This window comes from Anolis carolinensis, chromosome 6 (assembly GCF_035594765.1).
Source record: "Anolis carolinensis isolate JA03-04 chromosome 6, rAnoCar3.1.pri, whole genome shotgun sequence".
Lineage (NCBI taxonomy): Eukaryota > Metazoa > Chordata > Lepidosauria > Squamata > Dactyloidae > Anolis > Anolis carolinensis.
Genome location: NC_085846.1, coordinates 37628771 through 37645670, shown reverse-complemented (window position 1 = coordinate 37645670; position 16900 = coordinate 37628771).

Sequence of the window (16900 nt, the reverse complement as noted above, 5' to 3'; positions counted from 1 at the left end):
ATCTCTGATATTCCCTATTGATGTCCCATCTAGATACTAACTGGGCCCTACCTTTTGCATCACTTCTGAAATCATATCAGATCAAATCTATTCAGGAGGATATACCCAACTAAACTGTTGCTATTTTGCACAGAAATATTTCTTAATGCTGGAGTTTAAAACATAATGGAATATGATACAGTCACCAGAACTAAATATGTACTCTCGAAGCTCTCTTTCTTCTGTCAATGCAAACTAGACAAGGCAACGTCCGATTCTTTAAAAAAAAATGGCAAGTAGCATCTGCAGAAGAATTGGTTAGGATTTGGAAGCACCACACTCCTGCCCCTGATTATTGTGAGGTAGCTAAGATCTCGGATGCCCGTCTCTACCTGTAACACCTGAAAAATTCAGCTAAATATTGGCCAGATGTCTCTGATGTCTACACTCCAGATTGGTGCAGCAGGTCCACCAGAGCAATCCAAGAAAACTGAAATTCTCTCCACTTCCCTGGCCCTATGATACTCTGTCACACTAGCTTTTGCCTAGCCCGTGTCCACCTTGTAATTCGGGCCTTTGGTATTTTGAACCCATGTGATGGAGTAAATTGAAACTGGATTTTAAAAATTTTGATTGTTTTAGTAGGATTGTATGTTTTTGTTTTATGATGTTTAATTTTGTTGTATGGTTTCCCTTTTTGGCAATTGAATATTTTGCCTTATGTTGGAAACCACCCTGAGTCCTCTTGGGGAGAGAGTGTGATATTTAAATTGTTGTTGTTGTTGTTGTTGTTGTTGTTGTTGTTGTTGTTGTTATTCCAAGGGGGGAGCCATAAGGGCAGGAGTGATGTCATGTTTTCGCCTTTAGAGTTCACCTTCTTTGGAAGATAAAGCAGACAGAGCAGATGCATGGTGGCCAACCCAATAGCCAACCAAGTCTTTCTCCAACTCAATAAGATTCACAGCAGGAAGAGGATTTGGGGAAAAGACACCACCATCTAAGTCCCTGAAAAGGGTAAAAGCTTTGACATCTGACACAGATAATCTACATAGATGGAACAAAATGCATACAGCTGTGAAATATGCTCCTTAATACTATCTCATCTCCATTTCTAAGCCAAAGAGCTGGGGTTGTCTGTAGACACCTAAGTCATGTGGCCAGCATGACTGCATGGAGTGCCGTTTCTTCCTGCAGAAGTGGTACCTATTGATCTACTCACATTTTCATGTTTTCGAACTGCTAGGTTGGCAGAAGCTGGGGCTAATAGCGGGTGCTCACTCCGCTTCCCGGATTTGAACCGCCAACCTTCTGGTCAGCATGTTCAGCAGCTCAGCAGTTTAATCCACTGCGCCACCGGGGGCTCCGCTTATTCAAATTACTGAATGTAATATTTCAGTTCACCTTGTGAATCAGAATATTACCGCACTCTATGAGCATGTTTTAGCATTGCAAAACCGTTCTTGTAGAAGGCTGGAACACACCGGCATATCCCCTCTTCCTATTGCATGATTCCCCTAATAGTGCTGTATGAACACAGATTTCACTACCTTGCATTCATCACATCCCATGCTTAGTTTTCCTAGCCCATGCCCCCTTTTCGATATTATTTTTTTACTAGAAGGACTGTGCAATTGTGTGATTTGGGTAGTTACTGCCAGTGTCCGTGATCCTGTGTATTTTTACTCTGACATCATAATAAATATGGATGAAAATAAGTTGCAAATACCAGCCTTGTACAAATTAGTTTATACTGTCAGGAGGTGGAGTATCCATGAGTGCCAAACCTGTTTTTGTGGTACTGGGTCTACACATCAGCAGAATTCCAAAGGTTCCAATTGGGGACAATTTTTGTCCATTTGATCCAGGGAACCACATCACAATTAAAGGTATGTGTCCACATTCAAAAGGGAATCAAAATAAGTTTTGGGTTCTGATGTCTGAAATATAAAAATGGTCATGCTTTCCAGGGACTTTTCTTTTCTATATTGCCAAAACAAAGACATTATTTCTTTTCTTTTTTTTCAAATGGGGCAAACATGTCATGAGGTGATAGTATTTGCTGTTGTAGAGGCCACTTTTTTTAAAAAAATCTAATTGATGTTTTGCCACTCGTGCAATGTTTGGGGCTATTTTCCCTCGTTTTCTCTGATAGCTTCACTTTTGACCACTGTATCTCCAGAGAATATGGATTTGGAATTTGTGATTAAGTGTAATCTCAAATAGTTCGACTTTTAGACCTGCAAGCCATCCTTTGAAAATCTTCCAGATAAATACTGTTAAAATCCACAAGCACTCTGGCTGATCTTATTTGCCAGCAAACCAAGCAGAAAATAACAGGGTTGGGAAACTACAGTGAAGCAATAGGTTTCAGTTAGGTTTTAGCCTTAGCAACACAATTAAATGCTTCTGGAAAGAATTATTAATATTTAAGGAAATGTTCTAAATAAAAACATATTTTACTCATGGGTCACACTATGGGAATTTTTTTTGGTTTCCAGAAGTTGGGCAGTATGCAAAAATAGCCAAATAATATATTTCACTTCAGATGCTTGACCTTGGCTTGTATATATTTTTGGTTTGATCTTGCTCTCTCACTTTGTCCATCTCCCTTCCCACATACATGCATACAAGCACACAAACAGAAATCATTGATCCTGGTGTCAATACTATGAGAGGGTCACCATTAACCTGGAGAGCAAGCCTTGTTCATAATTAATGGAGGCAGAGCTACTTGTCTAATTATAAATAATGCTAGTAATGATGAGAACTCCAAACATTGATCAGTTGAGTGTACTTCATGTCATCCTGCTACCGTTGAGTTACCTAAGCGGGGAATATTTCTTTCTTTTTCTTTTCTTTCTTTTTTTGGCATATGTTGGTAAGCTGTGACCAACCACACTCCTGCTGTTTAACAAGAAAATCTCAGGTCCTGAGTGGGAGAAGCAGTAGTGTTTTGGAGTACAAATATAGGCGAGTGCAGCTCTTCTCTGGTACTTCTTCATAGTAGAAGCCAATACTTCATCAATCCAAAGTACCAGGATAATTGACGGTCCTTGTTCCAACATAGTGAACAAGGCAATAACAAGGCTTTTAAAAGTCAGAGGATGAGAAAGTGACTTACTCACAAGTAGGGTGCTTCTTTCTGCTTTTGTGACGGTGCTCCTACTACTATCCTAGCCTCTTTATCAAGATTTGTTGCCTTTCTAATTAGAAGCTATAGGCTACATTTTAAATACTGGCAGATCATAAATGTTTGATGTGTTTGGGAAAGAACTCACATCAATGTTTTAATATGAGGTGCAGTCTCTCACCTCACTTGGACCACAGGCCATCCCTGAGTTGAGCATAGGAAATCAGAAATGTTCGTCATTGAATCCATGTGACAATGGAGGATAGCAGCAATGTCCTATAAACATATCAGTTTTGGGGTACTGAGAGTGTTGTCTTCTTTTGGAGATCTGTGATTCATGGTAGGATTTGGTATCTCTACACTGTACAATTAATGCAGTTTGACACTTCTTTAACTGCCAAGGTTCAATGCTCATCTTGCAACATCTTATGGCATTCTGGGGCTTGTAGTTTCATGAGGCACTAAAGGGGCTCTAGCTAAAAACTTTTAAATACTCCTTTCCAAACTGCCATGACAATTGAAGTAACAACAACAACAACAACAACAACAACAACAACAACACTTTATTTATATTCTGCTCTATTTCTCCCCAATGGACTCAGAATGGATTACAGAATGAAAAATGAGGCAAAAATTCAGTGCGTTTTACACGACGACATAGAATACATACAATACACAGACAGAGGTAAAGATCTTCCTCCTTTTTCATCTCCGGTGTCTGCAGGCGATGATCGACTTCCGGCCATGGGGAGGTGCTCTTGTTCCATTTTTCTATGCCTAGGAGCCTGTTATCCATAGATATCTCTGATCTGTTGCCGGCATGTTTTACATATCTGCACGGGGCACTCTTTTTACCTTCCCGCTGAGGTGGTACCTATTGATCTACTTGCATTACATGCTTTCGAACTGCTAGTTTGGCAGAAGCTAGGGCTGACAGTTGGGAGCTCACCCCGACTTGCGGCTTTGAACTGCCAACCCTCCAGTCGACAGATTTCCTGCAGCCAGCGGTGTAACTCACTGCACTACCACAGCCCCTATAGAATCATGCTGTTATAATTTACATAGTGTGGAAGAACCCCAAGGTAATATAAAGAGCTATTATTGTGCCACTTTAATACTCAAGCTAAGCTTAGATCTAGTATTATGCATGCAGATACATATGTGCCAAAAGGGTGTATGCATAGTAGCCATCGAGTGTTTCCATGTTTGTAAGCACTACAGATACAACATTGCAATGTATTGTTATATACAAAATTATGTGGTTCCAAAATACGAATGTGTAAATACATTGTGGGTCACCCAGGTAATTTGATTATAGGGTATTCTATGAATACAAGCAGTCCCCAAGTTACAAACATGCGACTTACAAATGACTCATAGGTGAGACAAGGGTGAGACAACATGAAGTGAGAAAAATCTACTCCTTGGAAGGGAAATTCACTTCTGAAAGAGTTATCATGGAGGAAAGGTGTCTCCACTGAAGTTTTCTCACCAACCCTTGTTTCCAAAACAAGCCAAACTTTTTCAAAATGCAATTCTGATAGGGACAGAAAGTGAGGTGAAATTTTCTGAACAGAGACACAGACAGTAAAACAAGCCACACAGGGGTGTTAACCTTCCCTATGCTATCCAAAAATTTTTATATATATACAGGTACTATATATACAGATAGAGCCTCCGGTGGCTCAGTGTGTTAAAGCGCTGAGCTGCTGAACTTGCAGATCGAAAGGTCCCAGGTTCAAATCCAGGGAGCGGAGTGAGTGCCCGCTGTTAGCTCCAGCTTCTGCCAACCTAGCAGTTCGAAAACATGCAAATGTGAGTAGATCAATAGGTACCGCTCCGGCGGGAAGGTAACGGCGTTCCATACAGTCATGCCGGCCACATGACCTTGGAGGTGTCTACGGACAATGCCAGCTCTTTGGCTTAGAAATGGAGATGAGCACCAACCCCCAGAGTCGGACATGACTGGACTTAACGTCAAGGGAAACCTTTACCTTTATATATACAGGTATTTTTATATACAGGTACTGGAATTATACTTTAAAAATATATCTATTTCAACTTATATACAAATTCAGCTTAAAAACAAAACTACAGAACCTATCTTGTTTACAACTTAGGGACTGCTTCTGTTGAGAATGAATAAAGAAAGAATAAAAAGATGGCAAAGTAGTATGTTAACATGGTGCCTTGCTATTCTTATGCTTTTGTGAAACACATGGAGAAACTTGTGGATATGACGAGAGATCTCTCTTCACATCCAGCAATATTACCTTCCACTTGGTAAAATCTGCCTGCTGTCTGCCAGTGATATAAATTAATTGGGGAGGGGTTTTATTCCTCAGCTTTCCTTCTCTACATTAAATTTGAATTAACAACATATGAAAAACAAAAGCAAGAGAGGCAATGCCATTGATGCACTTCTCAATACCTTACCACAGGCCGCATGGATCATTACAGTAATGAACTTTAGTATCCCCCCGTGAGTTAGATGATATTGAGAGACAGCAGGTTATTTATCCTGCTTGAGCTTCACAGGAAAATGTGGGATTTGTGTTTGTATTTTTATAAATTACATTTTCTGATACTGAGAATAATTCTAATATTGTCGAGGTTCTCTTCTGCTCTGTAGTTAGCGACTTTGAGTGTCCCTTGGGAAAGTAGGCAGGATATAAAGTAAAATGAAAATGAAATGTACGCACGGTAGGGAATATCCTGAGCCCGCAACAGCTGCATGCGCAAAGTGTTTTTCATGCTGAATATCATGCACAGCACACCTCTCCAGACTATCGCTTCCAGACAGCTTTCTATTACAACTCCTATCATCCCCTCAAAGGATGGTGTTTGGGGATAATGGGAACTGAGTGCCTAATATCTGGAGGGAGGTGGGCTAGGAAAGTGCTTTTCTTACGAGCATGAGGAAATGAGTTTGAAAGCGAGCAAAGTTTTTAGCAAATTTTCTAAAGACATTTGTAGCATGAGTAGCTCTACAAATAATAAGGAATGTCACAGATGCAAACAGCTGTCCTCTCAGAGAAAGAAATATGGAGATAGATTCCTTCAGTGCCGCTGTCCTTAAACAATGGCTGGAGATGTTTACTAATTAGCCGCATGGCTCATCAACTCCTTTTTCATGGATCTCAATCTGCATTCTAGTCAAAGATGGAAGGTCAAAATGAACCATAGCCAGCCTAACCCCTTCAGGCAACCCAGCGACAAATTCATGATGAATTACAATCTATTTGACAGCCATGATTGTTTTGACCATTCCTTTTCTTGACCATGACGACATGGTAGTTCACTAACATGAGCCATGTTTTGTTAGACATGATTTTCTGAATATGGTACCAGATTACTTATATTATAGCGAATTTTAGAAGCGTAAACCACATGGCTATCTATTCATAAGCAATTTACATATGAAATGAGAGAAAAATAGCCTGATTATTTTCACTTTTCTGGCTAACCATTTGTTGCTGTGTGCCTTCAAGTTATTTCCAAATTAAGACAAACTTTTCACAGGGTGTTCTGGAGCTGGGAGTATGTGACTCACCCCAGGTTAACCAGATAATAATAGTAATAATAATAATAAAGATAATAATAATAAATCCAACGTTTATTCTCTTAAAAGAGACTCAAAGTGGCTAACAATACTAAAAATGGTACTACTTCTGGAACATGGCCACACAGCCCGAAAGACATACAACAACCCCTAAAAATGATACTGTTGCATTATCCAGGCGGAGGCCACAAGGGGGTGCTAGAGAGAGACGGATAGTCCATTTTACGGGGGTGGAGGGTGGGTTGAAGTAGTAAAACCATTTCTCCGTTTTCCTGATATATCCCCCACCAATGTCCTCAATGTGGAAATAACCCTTGTTTATGACATTTATTTATTTATCTATTTACAACATTTATATCCCGCCCTTCTCACCCGAAGGGACTCAGGGCAGCGTACACAATTGGCAACAATTCAATGCCTACACACATTTAAAACATAGCAACGAATAAAATCCAATTACAACACTTAAAACAATATAAAAATATAAAACATATCGTTAAAGTCCATTCATCCAATATCCTCGTACTATGGCCATAAGTCAGTCCGGGTCGTCTTTATCATTTAATCATCAAAAGCCTGGGCACATACAACAACAACTCTTTATTGATTAGTCAGTTTTGACCATATCAAAACATATATAACATACAAAACGTACACCCTTATCCACACATACAGTAAATTCATGTAAAACAGTAAAACTATGTAAAAACAGGGCATCCTGGCCTACTAGCCTACCAACCCACTCCTTGGTAGTTGTGCAAGTACAGAATAAAAAGATTAAAATTAATGGTTATGTTTGTTTGAATCACTGGTATACTTTTCTTTTTTTTTCTTTTTTCTTTTTTCCTTTTCTTTTTCGAATCCCCTTCCCCCCCCCCCCACCTTGTCTTACATTGGTGTCATTTTAATTATATGTTGAAAGCATTAATAAAAATTACTTTTAAAAAAGATTAAAATTAAGATTAATTATTCCCTTAAGGTAAGGTTTAAATGGGGACTAGGGTAAGTAAAACTAGTGGCTTGTCCATAGTAAAATTTTAAATTTGGATTTTGTTATTGGCATTAATATCACAGCTGTCCGCTTCCATCTTCTCGCTGATGGCCAGTGCTTTTTGTGTAAAAAGGGTCAGTTTTAAAATAGTTTTTATCTGAACCCTGTAGAAGGATGTGCAGTTTCTCCTTATTCTCTAAATGAGTGTGCTTCTCAAGCAGAGGCTCTAAATAGAAAGGTTGAATCCTGTTGTAATAGGGATATTTTAAGAAAAAGTGTTCTGAGTCCTCCACTTCTGCATCTGCACCCACAGGTTCTCTTTGCATAAGGGATATTCTGGCGTCTACCTAGCTTAGACTTAATGTCGAGTTGCTCAAATCTAGCCCGGGTAAAAAGTTTTCTAATATATAGTGGGAGTGTAAAAAAGAGGTAGGTTTCCATGCCCACGTTGCATTTAAATTTAGCCAGGTATGGAGTGGCTAGCTTGTGCTATGATCATAAGGTCATTTTGTGCTGCAGTGTCAAGGGCTCTTTGGTAAACAATTGAGCACACTTTAGCCCCAAAATTTATTAGCTCGAGAGGGGAAAAACCTAACTTACTGACAGTGTGGCTGAGTCTGCTTAGCCATGATGACCATTCTTTGTGGTTTTCTTGCTCTAATAGGCATGTGGGCAAGAAAACCACAAAGAATGGTCATCATGGCTAAGCAGACTCAGCCACACTGCCTGGGCACATAGCTATGTTTTCAGGGCTTTTCTAAAACTCAGAAGGGTTGGGGCTTGCCATATATCTCTGGGGAGGGTGTTTTACAGCCGGGGAGCCACCACCGAAAAGGCCCTGTCCGTCGTTCCCACCAGCCGTGCTTGCGAGGCAGGCGGGACCGAGAGCAGGTCCTCACCAGATGACCTAAGGGATCTTCCTGGCTCATAGGAGGAGATACGTTCGGACAAGTAAATTGGGCCAGAACCGTTTAGGGCTTTATAGATCAAAACCAGACATGGGAAGTGGGGAGGGGGAATAACCAGTGAAAACGGGGGGGATTCTTTCCTCTTTCAACTCCTCCCCCCCCCTCGTAAAATGGACTATCCTCCTTGTAGCCTACGCCCAGATAATGCAACAGGACCCTAAAAGCAATACAATGTACAAATTAAAACTTAAAACGGATAAACACTAAAATCGAATTAAAATGTATAGGTTCACCTGTATATTGAATGCCTGAAGGGGAAAAGGGATCGTGCCAAGTATCTGAACCTTCATGCTTTCATTGTCCTTTTCTGAACTAAGGCTACAAAAATGTACATGTGTAGATTCTGCAGAAAAGAAGTTATCCGACACAATGATAGCCTCAGTGTGCCTAAATTCTATACAGTTGGCTGACTTTACAAGCACTAGGTCACCAAAGGTGTAGCGAACCGGAAACAGAGCACTGGGTTTGATCCCTGTCCTTTTTATGTGGGAGCCTCTCTGGAAGGTGGTGTATAGAATATTCAAGATTAACAATATTTTCAGTGGAAAGAAAGGTTTATTGGGGAGCTACACGAGAGGAAAGATGGGTGTGCTATCATAGTTGACATGAGTAAAATAAAGAAGAAGAAAACTTTGTAGAAGTCTGAGAACACTGGTCTTTAGATAAGGAACAACAGCAGAAGCAACAAAGAAAGACCCTATCTACCTGTCTCTATATCTGCCGCCACCAGTGATGTGTAGTCACTTGTGCAAGCATGGATGCCAATTTTCCAACACTGAATACAATACAGTGGGCCCTTGATTTCCACTGGGGTTTCATTCCAGTACCCTTGGTAGATAACAAAATCTGTAGGTGTTCAAGTCTTATGACACGCAATGGCATTGTAATATAAAATAGCAAAACCAAGATTGGCTTTTTGAGTTTAAAAAAATACTTCCAAACCATGGAGAGTGGAGTCTGTGGATACAGAATCCATGGATATAAAGTGCTGCCTATACTTTCATTATATGCATTTCCCCATTTCCTCCAAACATGTAAAGGGCACTAGAGTGAGCAACCCAGATTGTGCTTCTCAAATGCCTAAAATGAGTTTGCAAACAGTAAAAGGAACAAGTATTCATATTCTTAAAGTGGCAAAGCTAGTATGCTTCTAAGTTGTTGTTTTTGGCGAACTTGTCCTCAAGAAAAAGGGCCCTTCCCTCTTTCTTGCCATTCTAGAAATCACTAGTTTCTTGATATTCAAACTAGGCTTGTGCATTTCCGCTGAATCTCAATTCGTTTGTGTTGATTGAATTTCGGGAAACTCCCAGATCCGTTTTCACGCGCCTCCCAAAAACAGGGAGGTAGCCAAATAGCCATTTTTGCTCTGCAGCCAAAAATGCAGCTAGATCTGTCCCATTGGCAACAATGGGGGGGGGGGTTTCTTGGGCTTCATGTTCCGTCATTTTTAGGGCTATCGGGATGAAAATGACCACACTTGGAGGACACATCAACCACTATTAGCCCACCAAGTTTCATAATGTTTTGGTCATTTCCTTTAAAAAAATTCCCAAAAAGATATCTTCCCGCCGGCCCCGCTCTGTAACTTCTCCCGGAGCAGCAGGGCACCATTCCTTCCTGCCGAATGACAAAGATGCACTTCCACATCACACAGCCCAGTGTCCCACTATTACACTTTCTTCTTTACTAATTAAAAAAAAAACCACAGCAAGCACCTTCTTCCAAAGTTTTTGCATTTCTTGTTCACAGAAGACATACTGGTAGATGCCAGCAGCAGCAGCAGGAAGAAAGCATTGTCCCTTTATTAGAAAAACACTCCTGTATGATCCACTGGAAAAACATATTTTCAAAATGTATTGTGGGAAATCTAGCCATGTTTGTGGGGGAAAAACATGTTTTTAGAGCATATTATTTTACGTCTTAGCAGTTCAGAGCAGGTTATTGGCTTCACTGATTCAGAAAGGCAAAGCAGCGGAGTTGAGAAAGAGACAATAGGTTCTGTTGATTTGGCAAATGGCAAAGTTTCTCCACAGACTGAAGCCCAAAACTAAGTTTAGTAGCTCTTCTTACTACTGGCAACAGCCAATGGATTATTACTAATAATTAATGTCATTACTTAAAATTTAGAAGGCAGAGAGCACAGATAGAAATATAAACAGAGGGAATTTCTTAGCAAAGGAATGAAATTATAGCTAGGTAGATAACTAAGTGAGGAGTCCTGGTGGCAAAGTGTGTTAAAGCACTGAGCTGCTGAACTTGCAGACCGAAAGGTCCCAGGTTCAAATCCCGGGAGCGGAGTGAGTGCCCGCTATTAGCTCCAGCTTCTGCCAACCTAGCAGTTCGAAAACATGCCAATGTGAGTAGATCAATAGGTACTGCTCCGGCAGGAAGGTAACAGCGCTCAATGCTGTCATGCCGGCCACATGACCTTGGAGGTGTCTACGGACAACTCCAGCTCTTCGGCTTAGAAATTAAGATGAGCACCAACCCCCAGAGTCAGACATGATTGGACTTAACGTCAGGGGAAACCTTTACCTTTTTAGATAACTAAGTAGTCATTTTCTGTTTGTTTCTTTTAAAAGAAGGAGGGGAGGGGAGGAGAAAAAGAAGCTAAAGCTGAAGGGTGACTCAAGGCTTTCAGAGGCACCCAAATATTTTTTATAAAAGCACACCAAGAGCAAAGAGATGCTCTTTCTTTCTCCCAAGTCCCCAAATGCATGTGTGCACCCCACACACCCATCCCGCACTTACCCAACTCCCAGTCCCACTAAATAAAAAAATTAAGAAAATAAATAAAAATAAAGGAAAATTGAAAAGATTCAATGCGAGAGAGAGGCCAAGCCAAGCCAAAAAATAAAGCTGAGAGCAAGCTACAAGGCAATCAGACTGAAACACCTATCTAGAGCTAGGATTCAACTGAGCAATGGAGGTGCTCGCCCCATTAAATAGACACAACTTGCGTAAGACACGTCACTGCGTACTTCTATTCTGATTGGCCCAAATGGCAGAGCTCACAGGGAAACCCCCTGCGAGCATGTGGCAGCCTCTTTGGATGCCGCATAATGTCGAAAAGGAGAGGAGGAGCCTTGACTGGCTGCCAAGTGGCCCGTTTCAGCCAAAAAAAAACATGGCAGATAAAACCTTACTGTTATGGTCAGATGGACAAGCCGAATAAGCCGGATTGGCCAAAGGGAACCGACCAAACTGAATTTGTGCACAAACCTAAATCAAACTTGTGCATCAGAGTGACCTGGAAGCTTTCATTGACCTCTTTTGACCAGTTTATGATCCCAGGTTATCTGCTTTGAACTGGATTATATGGTAGTGTAGACTCATATGATCCAGTTCAAAGCAGAGAACCTGGGATCAGATACTGTGTTATATGCAGTGTAGATTCAGCCATAGAAGGGACCTAAGACTCCATTGTTCTCACCAACTCCTTTTCCTTTACATGGGCTGCTGCTCTCCTTCACTTCAATCTCTTTCCTATTTCCCAGCCTTCCTCAATATTTTATGTCCTCCAGCTTCTCACACTGTTAGACAGTGATTGATCCAGTTTGGCCTCTAATATAAACAGCTGTGATCTGAAAACAGCAGCAGTCCCGTGGCCTTGCCATCCAGATGGGTCAGTGTGCTGATGGCAAAGGCAAGGAGTTAAGCCGAGAGAGAGATGTAGCAAAGCGAATTAATGTCAACTGGCTTCACCTCATCCCTGCCCACCAAATCCTCTGAGGCAAGCCGGGGTCCAGAGACCACCATCTCCTTATTCCGCTCACAAGCCCCAGTAGATAGGGCCAAACAAAAGTGACAGAGGCATGCTCTTCTGCCCTTGGTATGTTTAATCAAAACAGAACAAGGGATAAGCAAGACTTTCTCACAACTGCCTACAAAGGAGCACAAGTTGCATAGGCTGAGCCTTGTGGTGCTAAAGAAAGGCACAAAACCACCGCATTTGAATGGCTGCGAAACTGGGCTAGCACTGCTCTCTGCTGGAAAAGCCAGGTACAGCCTTCCCCAAACTTTCCAAATAATTATTTTTCAAAGCCAATTCATATTTTGCATTATATGATCAAATATTTATATATTCAGCTCTCATTCACTGGGCTCGGAGGCGCAGGATAACGCTATGTAACACAATTTTTGTTACTAGGTTATAAATGTCATATCCTAATTGGTTCTATCATAAAAACATGGAGCGGGAGTTTATTAAACTGCAAAAACTTTGTTTTTACAGGATCTCCTGCAGCACATTTTGCTCTAGTTTTTCAATTAATATCTCAGGCTGGATCTACACTGCCATAAAAATCCAGATTAACTGCTTTGAACTGGATTATATGGCAGTGTAGACTCATATATTCCAATTCAAAGCAGATAATGTGGATTGTCTGTGTTCATAATCTGGTTTACATGGCAGTGTAGATCCAGCCTCATCGAGTTTCAACCAATTCAACATAATTTGCGGCAGCCACAAAAATGAAGTTTCTGGTGTGTAACAACTACTTCCAAAGTACTGCACAATTAAACAGGAAATAACACTTTCAAACCAGGAATAGAAAATATTTCCAATTTTGTTACATGGTGTTATTTTAAACAATTTAAAACACTGTTTTTAACCCAAGGGAACATTTCTCTAGCAATGTCTAGATCATCTAATGCGATTTGATAGTCAGAGTCTGCTGGAAGTTGTAGAAAGAGTACACTGAAGGACCTACAAATGCCTACAGAAGTGTTTCTCTGTACTCCAATGCAATGCTATGGTCAACTTTCCATGGTTATGTGCTGGTGGTCTTAGAGTAGAGCTTTCATATTGTTGATACACGTTTTAGACATGGAGCACTTTGTGACACAGTCATTCAGGTCCACTAGCAAACCAAAGGTTAAAGTTTAAACCATCTTCTTATAAGAGATACAGACACATACATACATTGTAATGTAATGTATGAAGACAAAACATTTCTCTTTGATTTATGTTTTTTCAAACATATGATTTATTGCTTATTTCACATACACTCTTTACATTTGCGTGGCACACCTACACATTGTAGCTGGTACATTAATGTTTCACAACACAGGGACTGGAAAGCTCTGACCTAGGGATTCATAGAGAGAGAGCCTTTTGATCAAATCCATGAATAATCAAATCCACAAAAGTGAAACCCACAAAGGCAAAGGACCAACTTTAGTATAAACAGTGGTTAACTCAAAGCAATATGAGATTCAGTGCTCCAACTGTTTCCTTTTAATTTGCCGTGAGTCCCTTCGGGGAAAGAGGTGCAAATTAGAAATAATTTTTTAATTATTATTTTAGCCCTTATTGCCCCTTATTGCCACTGTTTATACTAAAGTTGGTGGCAGCTATGGCAGCTGGTGGTTTCCGCATTAATCGCATGGTGCTGGACTATAACTCTGGAGAACAACATTCCAATCCCCATTTAGTCATGGAAACTCATTTAGTGACTTTGGACAAGTGTCATCCTCAGAAAAGGCAAATCTCTTCCAAACAAATATTACCAAGAAAATCTAAATTTTCTAAAGTCACCTTAGAAATGCCCTAAATTGGCAACAACTTGAAGGTAAACAACAAGAAGAATGGTGAATCTGTTCTGGGTTTCCATCCCGATTTTAAAGATTACCCAAGGTGCTGAGCCCATCTCCATAATAGCTACTCTGCCTTGGGTACCTCCTTCAATGTCAAAAGCTGCCTATTATTATTATTATTATTTTATTATGTCACAGCAAACAAGATAGATATGCTGGATTTTGTATCACAAAATCACAAGTCGAACACTTTCCAAGTATCTAGGAGTGTGTGATGTATTTTCGGATGATGCGTGCAGATTCCAGTAGGGTGGCCTTTTGCAGTTGACAGATCGTAATTTTGTCAATGTCTATTGTTTCCAAATGCCGGCTGAGATCTTTTGGCATGGCACCCAATGTGCCCATCACCACCGGGACCACCTGCACTGGTTTCTGCCAGAGTCTTTGAAGTTCAATCTTGAGATTCTGATAGCGGCTGAGTTTTTCCTGTTGTTTTTCGTCAATGCAACTATTATTATTATTATTATTATTATTATTACCCCACTTTTTCTCTCCATAAGACACTTAAAGCAGCTTATACTAAAAGCAATTCAATACAATTTAAAATCTACAAATAGGTGATCATGATGCTGCAGCAGGGCTGGATCAAGTCCATGGTGGAAACAAACTCCCAAGGCACACATTACATTCAGAAAATGGGTGCATGCATGTATCCATCTATCCCACCAAAGCTATTTTATGTACCTCAATACAAATATGATTTGTAAAGATACCTATTTTAATCTGAATTATATTCTTGACTTTCCTAGAAGCAACATATTTTGCCCCATGGGGGCTGATTAATTTACAAAAAGATGCTTCCATATATGCTCTGTTACAGCATATAACAGAGATAAACAGGAGACATAACCTTATATCCTATATTATAAGTTGTAAAGGGGGATGCAATGAATGGGAACTTTCTCCCACCCTGGACATTCCACAGATATATAAACTCCACTTGTCTAGTTTCCAACAGACCTCACAACCTCTGAGGATGCCTGCCATACATGTGGGCAAAATGTCAGGAGAGAATGCTTCTACAACATGGCCACACAGCTCGGAAAACTCACAGCAATCCAGTGATTCCAGCTATGGAAGTCTTTAACAACATACTGGGAACTTCTATTTGCAAATTAATTTTCTCTCTGAGTAATGTGGATATTTTCTCTCAGAAACCTATACACGACAGAAGGGGATCAACGCACTATTGCTCAGAGAGCAACCAATTGGAACTCTTCCCAATTATGAATGAGACATTTTAATCCTAACCCAATTGACAACTCTCCCTTCTTTCACTGTATCTGAACAACTAGTAATTGATTTCACGCGCAAATGTGTGTTGTGCATAATTGTATTAGTGCACATCAGCTCACAAAGGCAACATTATAAAAAAAATGCCATAAATGTACGCCTGAAAATGCTGAATAGGTACAAGTGGAGTCCTAGCTGTATGCAAATCATGAGCATGATGTGCAAGCACTCATCACGGAGGCAGGGCAGGATGCAGTTCCCAGGGGAAGTGTCACAGCCAGGCTTGCTGCTGCGTAATATCTTTTGAAACCTTATGATGAAGAGTGGTTTAGAAACATCCAAATCATTTACTAAAAGAAGGTGTTCACATTAGCACATCTCTGGAAATAGTATTCCGCACTCATCACTTAATTCAGTGGTCTTTGCCATCCATTCGGCATTCGCTGTGAGCCCTGCGTACGCACTCTCGGAGACTGTCACATTTCTCAGCTTTCAAAGAGAATCTTGTTGTCTTGTGGAATCAGATATCATTTAGGTGACAATGAAACTAACACACACACACACAGCAATTGCATTGGCAAAAGGGCACTGAAAAGGGTGAGAAGACAAAGCAAGCCCTGACTTCATATGGTAGTGTTTTTTCATTTCCCTTTTTCCAAGAACATGTGAGCTGGATAGTCTCCCAAAATCTCTTATGCAAGAAGAGGAATAGGTTGAAGGTGACTGTTGAGAAACACTGGTGAGGGACAGAAGTTAAAATTATTCTGTAGGTGGTTGTGCTGGAATTTACTGGACACTGTGGGCTTTAAATTTGATTCCTTTACTGTGGCTGAATCAGGTCCATTTCACTCAACTACTAACTGTTGTGGTGGAGTGTCTGTGTGTCTACTTAATTTTTATTATTTAACTTCATTTTATATATTTTTCTTGTATTAATGTTTAATGAGAGTGTATTTTAACTTATCATAAGTACCAAACTGCAAGAGAAGTGGAACAGAAATAACTTTTTTACTGTTGATTTTTGTGTACTGCTTAAACTGTGGCCCTAGTAAGAAGCCAATGTTAGGGTGTGAAACCTGGCTTGCTACAGGTTGAGTCTTGTCTCTCCACTTCCAAGTCGAACTCTTGCACATATGTTGATGACTACTCCTTCCATTGTGTGTATTATTCCAGCTGGTTATGACGGATGTTAAATTTAAAACCCTTCTACACTGCCATATAAAATCCAGATTATGAACTGGATTATATGGCAGTGTAGATTCATATAATCCAGTTCAAAGCAGGTAAGGTAGAGTATCACCTTTGATAATCTGGATTATATGGTAGTATATAAGGGGCCTGAGTTTTACACTAACTTCAGGGTTACAGTCTTGCCTAGCAGATTATGCCCATAAGGAGGAAATTAAATAACTTTAATGATAAACGGTCTCTATTTGCCC